Source organism: Gorilla gorilla, chromosome 19 (genome assembly GCF_029281585.2).
Source record: "Gorilla gorilla gorilla isolate KB3781 chromosome 19, NHGRI_mGorGor1-v2.1_pri, whole genome shotgun sequence".
Lineage (NCBI taxonomy): Eukaryota > Metazoa > Chordata > Mammalia > Primates > Hominidae > Gorilla > Gorilla gorilla.
The window spans coordinates 41173614-41181016 of NC_073243.2; the positions used below are offsets into that span (position 1 = coordinate 41173614).

Sequence of the window (7403 nt, forward strand, 5' to 3'; positions counted from 1 at the left end):
GGAGTCATCCTCCGGGTGCACTGGCAGCAGGGACCGCCTGAGGGTGCACCAGGTTTCATCTCGGTTCTGCCATACATAATGCACCAGGTCAGCCCCTCGTCAACGGCAGGGGCCACCTTGGTGCTCCTCTGGGCCCTGCCCCGACCCACACAGCTCTTCCTCCCCTGCCAGCAGCAGGAGCTCCTGCCCCACCGAGGTCTGGTCGGGTTCTGGGGTCACACACGATGCCTGTCCTGGTGCCCGGCGCCCCCTCACCAGCCTGAGCACTCCCTGGAGGGCACAGTCCCAGTTTCACGGGTTGGCGGATTGGTTCACTTGGACCTGCAGCCCCACGAAGGCCTCCACGGGCACCCAGGCCAGCTTTTCAGAGAGGTGGAGGTGGTGCACCATGCACGCCAGGGCCGAGAAGGCTGCCCCTAAGAGGCGGGTGAAGATATTACGGGACAGGTGCAGCTCCTCCAGGACAGGCGGGTGCTGGAAGGCACCGCGGGCACTGACGCCAGCTGGTTGGCATCCAGGCCTGCGGGTGTAGCTGGGATGCGGCGGGGCAACAGAGCTTAGGCCTGCCTGGCTGCAGCCAAGCGTCAGTTCACCGGCTTCCTCTGCCACATGGCAGCCCTGTGGAGGTGCCGGGGGCTGGGCACGGTACCCCGGTGCCTGTCACCAGCGGGAGGGATGGGAGGTGACAGGCTGCTGGTGGGAGCATGGCCACAGATGGGCAGGGTCTCGGAGTGGAGTAGGACCCCTGTCGGCGGCAGGGCCTTCTCCTGTGCTGCTGCCCTCTCCCGGGAAGTAGCCTCCCTGCTGCTGGGCTCTGGAGATCCACTGCCTCCTCCACAAGTCCTGTTTGCTCCTGGCTGCTGGAAGTTGCGGGCTGGGGCCGAACAGTGTTGGGTTTCCTGGCATGTGGTTCCGGGCCCAGGTGTGGAATACCTGAGCCATGGCTTGGCCAGTCAATGCCAAGAGAGGGCAGATCCTGGACCTGGATGAAATCTGCCATGGGGAAACCAGGCCCCAATTCCAATTCCTGCCTCTGGCTCCCTTCCCAAAGCCTTGGCACTACCATCTTCCTTCACCCTTCGAGTTTGGGACTGCCTCCCAGAACCCCTCTTCCTTGCCCAGAGCCTGGCTGGGCAGAAGGATCCCGGCTTGGCAGGCCTGAGATGCAAAATAGGGTGGGGCCCATCTCACATCCACTGCCTGGCAGCAACCTGTATCCCCCACCTCCATCCATCCCTCTGCTGTCCTTGGCCTTTCTAGCATGCCCTGTGGCACTTTCTTCCAGGGAGAGTGGACTTCCCTTGTCCTTTTCCTTGGAAAACATGTCTCTCTTCACGGGACCTCATTTCCTGGCTTCTCACAGTACTCAGCCCCTTTCTATTCTTCATCCTAATGTAAACATGTATGACGAAAAGACTTTTGAGGAACTAGACTTTTCAAGCTCCTTCTGGCTCTTTAATACTAAAATTTCGTATGTAATTAAAAAATAGAACCCAAGGGCTGGGCGTGGTGACTCAATCCTGTAATCCCAGCACTTTGGGAGGCCAAGGCAGGCGGATCACGAGGACAGGAGTTCGAGACCAGCCTGGCCAAGAGACCAGCCTGGTCAATATGGTGAAACCCTGTCTCTACTAAAAATACAAAAATTAGCCGGGCATGGTGGCGTGCGCCTGTAGTCCCAGCTATCCAGGAGGCTGAGGCAGGAGAATCGCTTGGACCCAAGAGGCAGAGGTTGCAGTGAGCTGAGATCTCACCACTGCACTCCAGCTCAAAAAAAAAAAAAAAAAAGAAAAAAAAATTGAACCTAAGATTCATAGGCCTTAATATATTTAGTGAATAGCTCTTATTTACCTTTATAAGTTCTCTTTGTGCCTGACTTATTTCTCATTACCTTCATGCTCTTATTGTATTCTGATCTTGAATTAAATAGATGCCGGGGATTTATAAAATAGAGTTATAAGAAATATTTTACAGCTATTAAAGTGGGCATAATTAAAAACCTTAAGACAGTTTCAAGAATACTGTAGAGAACTCCTGTGTTCCCTCCACCTGATTCCCTAATCGTTAGTAACTTACCATATCTGCCTTATTATTCTTTTTCTCTCTGTATAGATAAAGATTATTTCTTTTTCCAGAACCATCTGAGAATAAGTTACAGACATGATGCCAATCACCCCTAAATACTTTAGTGTCTGTTTCATAAAAATAAGGATACTCTTCTATGTAATCACAGAATGCCCATGAAAATCAGGAAATTATCATTGATACCATAGCACCTTCTTTTTTTTTTTTTTTTTTTTTTAATATGGAGTTTCACTCTTGTTGCCCAGGCTGGAGTGCAATGGCACGATCTCAGCTCACTGCAACCTCCTTCTCCCAGGTTCAAGCAATTCTCCTGCCTCAGCCTCCCAAGTAGCTGGGATTACAGGCGCCTGCCACCATGCCTGGCTAATTTTTTGTATTTTTAGTAGAGACCGGGTTTCACCATGTTGGCCAGGCTGGTCTCAAACTCCTGACCTCAGGTGATCCACCTGCCTCGGCCTGCCAAAGTGCTGGGATTACAGGCGTGAGCCACCATGCTCGGCCACCATAGCAACTTCTAATCCACAAACTTCATTCAAATTTTACTGATTTTTCCCAATAAAGTTATTTATAGATCCAGGATCCAATACAGGATCACGTGTTGCATTTAATTGCCGTGTCTCATTTGTTTCCTTCTATCTGCAACAGTTCCTAGTCTCTTCTTTCTTTCATGACCTGGAATTTTGAAGAGGACAGGTCGATTATTTTGCAGAATGTCCATCAGATTGTGTTTGATGTTTCCTCATGATTGGATTTAGGATAATCATTTTGGCAGAAATACTGCAGAAGTGATGTCGTGTTCTTTTTTTTTTTTTTGAGACGGAGTCCCACACTGTTGCCCAGGTTGGAGTGCAGTGGCGTGATCTCAGCTCACTGCAACCTCCGTCTCCTGGGTTCAAGCGATTCTCCTGTCTCAGCCTCCCAAGTAGATGGGATTACAGGCTTGTGCCACCATGCTCAGCTAATTTTTGTATTTTTAGTAGAGACGAGGTTTCACCGTGTTGGCCAGGCTGGTCTCTAACTCCTGACCTCAAGTGATCCACCTGCCTCGGCCTCCCGAAGTGCTGGGATTACAGGCATGAGCCACCCAGCCCAGCCAGCTGTGTTCTTCTTAATGCATCATCTCAGAAGGCATATGATGTTGATTTGTCTCATCACTGGTGAAATTAACTGTCATCATTTGGTACGATGATGTCTGCCAGATTTTGCGATGTAAAGTTAGTAAGTATTTTTGTCTTGAGATACTTTGAGACTATGTAAAAATATTGTTACTGATAACGCATTTATTTTATTTATTTATTTATTATTTTTTTGAGATGGAGTTTCACTCTTGTTGTCCAGGCTGGAGTGCAATGGTGAATCTTGGCTCACCGCAACCTCCGTCTCCTGGGTTCAAGCGATTCTCCTGCCTCAGCCTCCCGAGTAGCTGGGATTACAGGCATGTGCCACTGTGCCTGGCTAATTTTGTAGTTTTTGTAGGGGTTTCTCCATGTTTGTCAGGCTGGTCTTGAACTCCCGACCTCAGATGATCTGCCTGCCTTGGTCTCCCAGAGTGCTGGGATTACAGGCGTGAGCCACTGTGGCCGGCCTATTTATTTATTTTTTGAGACAGGGTCTTGCTGTGTCACCCAGGCTGGAATTCAGTGGTGAGATCATAGCTCACTACAGCTTCGAACTCCTGGGCTCAAGCGATTCTCTTGCCTCAGTCTCCCAAGTAGCTGGGACTACAGGTGCCAGCCACCACACCACACTCAGCTAATTATTTAAGTTAATTTTTTTTTAGAGATGGGGGTCTCAATGTTGCCCGGACTTTACCTATTTATATAAGTACCATTTTATTTGTTCTTTCACCAAAACGATTATTACTGTAAAGGTTATCAAATGATAATCATTGGCTGGGCATGGTAGCTCACACCTGTAATCCCAGCACTTTGGGAGGCTGAGGAGGGCAGATCACTTGAGCTCAGGAGTTTGAGACAAGCCTGGGCAATATGGCAAAACCCTGTCTCTACAAAAAATACAAAAATTAGCCGGGCGCAGTGGCATGTGCTTGTAGTCCCAGCTACTTGGGAGGCTGAGGTGGGAGGATTGCTTAAGCCCAGGAGTTGGAGGTTGCAGTGAGCTATGATCGCACCACTGCACTCCAGTTTGGGTGACAGAGTGAGACCCTGCCTCAAAAAAAAAAAAAAAAGATAATCATTCCTTCTATTATTTCTTCCACATTTATTAGTTGACCTTCTCTTGTAAGGGAAAGCTTTCCCATCCCTCTGCTCTCATTTATTTGTCTATTAATTTTTTGACTTTAAAAAAATTTTTTGTTTATTTTATTATATTTTTTGAGATGGAGTCTCCCTCTGTCATCCAGGAAAAAAAATATATTTTGTTTGTAATTTCTATTTTATGTTGTCAATACTTCTGAGGAATATTTATCTATTAATTGATATTAGTGTGGGCTCATAGGTTCCTATTTAATGGGTTATAAGAAATTGCTATAATTATGTCATTATTTTGACACTCAAATTATCCCAGAGTTAGCCAGTGGGAGCCCCTTGGCTGGCTCTTGTGTCATTTTGAGACATCCCCATGATCCTTTGAGAATTACCATACTTTATGGTACAATATGTTCTAGGTGTATTATATGCTTTCTCTGCTTTAGACCCGAAGTCAGCCATTTCTTCAAGGAGTTCTGGTTCCTTTTGAGGAGAATAGTATTTAAAACCAAAGTCTTAGTGTCTGGTATGCTCGTTGCTGCTGGTGTACTCATTGCATCTATGTGTGTGTGTACATGTGTGCATGAACATGTACATATACATATATTTATACATATACATATACAGTCATCCTTTGGTACCTGTTGGCAGGAGGATTGGTTCCAGGACCTCCCATGCATATCAAAATCCATGGATGCTTAAATCGCTGATATAAAGTGGTATAGTATTTGCATATAACCTATGTACACCCTCCCTTACACTTTAATTCATTTCTGGATGACTTAGAATAACTAATATAATGTAAATGCTCTGTAAATAGTTGTTATACTGTATTGTCTAGGGAATAATGACAAGAAAAAAAGTGTGCATGTTCAGTACAGAGGCAATTTTTTTCCAAACATTTTTCATCCACGGTTGGTTGAATCCACAGATGTGGAACCCACAGATACAGAGGGCTGACTATGTGTGTATACCTTGAAGACTAGGATTTCAACAAATAAATTTTGGGGGAACATAAATATTCAAACCACACCAACCATAAAACTGTTAGAAGAAAACATAGGTATAAATATTTGTGGCCTTAGATTAGGCAATGATTTCTTAGATATAACATCAAAAGTACAAGCAACAAAAGAAAAAATAGGTAAATTAGACTTCATCAAAATTTAAATCTTATGCTTCAAAGGATACCACTAAGAAAATGAAAAGATGCAGACACAAAGAGGGGAACAACAGACACTGGGGCCTACTTAAGGATGGAGGGTGGAAGGAGGGAGAGGATAAGAAAAAATGTCTATCGGGTATTAGACCTAGTACCTGGATGATGAAATAACCTGTACATCAAACTCCCATGACATGAGTTTACCTATATAAAAAACCTGCACATGTGCCCCTGAACCTAAAATAAAAATGAAAAAGACAAACAAAAATATAACTAGAAAATATCCACTATTGAGACAAAATTATACAAAACCTAAATAAGGCTAGGCATGGTGGCTTACGCCTGTAATTCCATCACTTTGGGAGGCTGAGGCAGGCGGATTGCTTGAGGTCAGGAGTTTGAGACCAGCCTGGGCAACATGATGAAAACCCATCTACAGAAAATGCAAAAATTAGCTGTGCATGGTGGCATACACCTGTAGTCCCAACTACTCAAAAGGCTGAAGCAGAAGGATTGCTTTTGCCAGGGAGGTGGAGGTTGCAGTGAGTTGAGATCATGCCACTGCACTCCAGCCTGGGTGACAGAGCAAGACCCTGTCTCAAAAACAAACAAACAAACTAACGAAAAAAAAAAAAAAAACCCACACACAAAAAACCAAAAAATGAAACTTCAAAACCAACTCTAAATAAATGGAGGTATATGCCATCTTCATGGATTGGAAAGCACAATTATAAAGATGACAAACCCCTGAATTGACATATGGATTCAATGAAAGCTAAGGTAAAATTCCAGCAGTTTTGTATGAGAATATGTGTTTGGTGAATGTTGATAAGCTGACTCTAAAATGCATATGGAGCCCTCATCCACCACTGCTGCTTCGTTCCTCTGCTGCTCCTGGGGCTGCTTGTGTGCTCGTTTGGTGTGGACTTGGTGCCTCTTTTGTGAAGCAGCAGCTGAGGAGACTGGTGCTTGCTATGGCCGATGAAAAAAAAGCCCAAGGAAGGAGTCAAGAATGAGAACAAGGAACATATTAATTTGACGGTGTTGGGGCAGGATGGTTCTGTGGTGCAGTTTAAGATTAAGAGGCATACACCATTTAGTAAACTAATGAAAGCCTATTGTGAATGACAGGTATTGTCAATGAAGCAGATTAGATTCCGATTTGACGGGCAACCAATGAATGAAGTAGACACACCTGCACAGTTGGAAATGTGGGATGAAGATAGAATTGATGCATTCCAACAGCAGACGGGAGGTGTCTACTGAAAAAGGAAACTGCTTCTTTACTCCAGAACTCTGTTCTTTATTTTATTTATTTATTTATTTTTGAGACAGAGTTAGTCTTGCTCTGTTGCCCAGGCTGGAGTGCAGTGGCGTGATCTCGGCTCACTGCAACCTCCGCCTCCCGGGTTCAAGTGATTCTCCTGTCTCAGCCTCCCGAGTAGTTGGGATTACAAGTGCCCACCACCATGCTCTGCTAATTTTTGTATTTTGAATAGAGATGGGGTTTCACCATGTTGGTCAGGCTGGTCTCGAACTCCTGACCTCAGGTGATCCGCCCGCCTCGGCCTCCCAAAGTGCTGGGATCACAGGCGTGAGCCACCATGCCCGGCCAGAACTCTGTTCTTTAAAGATCAAGATTACATTCTCAATTAGAAAACTGCAATTTGTTTCCACCACATCCTGACTACTATCGTATAGTTTTCTCTGTTCTTTCATTTCCCCCTTCCCTATTCCTTTATTGTACATAAAGTAACTGGTATACATGCACAAGTATATCGCTTTTTTTTTTTTGAGACTGAGTCTCGCTTTGTCACCCAGGCTGGAGTGCAGTGGCGCGATCTCGGCTCACTGCAAACTCCGCCTCCCGGGTTCACGCCATTCTCCTGCCTCAGCCTCCCGAGTAGCTGGGACTACAGGCGCCTGCCACCACGCCCGGCTAATTTTTT

The 7403-nt window shown here is 45.6% G+C and overlaps 1 pseudogene; it reads left to right on the forward strand.

The window, feature by feature from the left end:
• Nucleotides 1-6435: 6435 nt before the first annotated feature.
• Nucleotides 6436-6720, forward strand: LOC101127034 (small ubiquitin-related modifier 2-like; annotated as a pseudogene).
• The last annotated feature ends 683 nt before the right edge of the window (nt 6721-7403 follow it).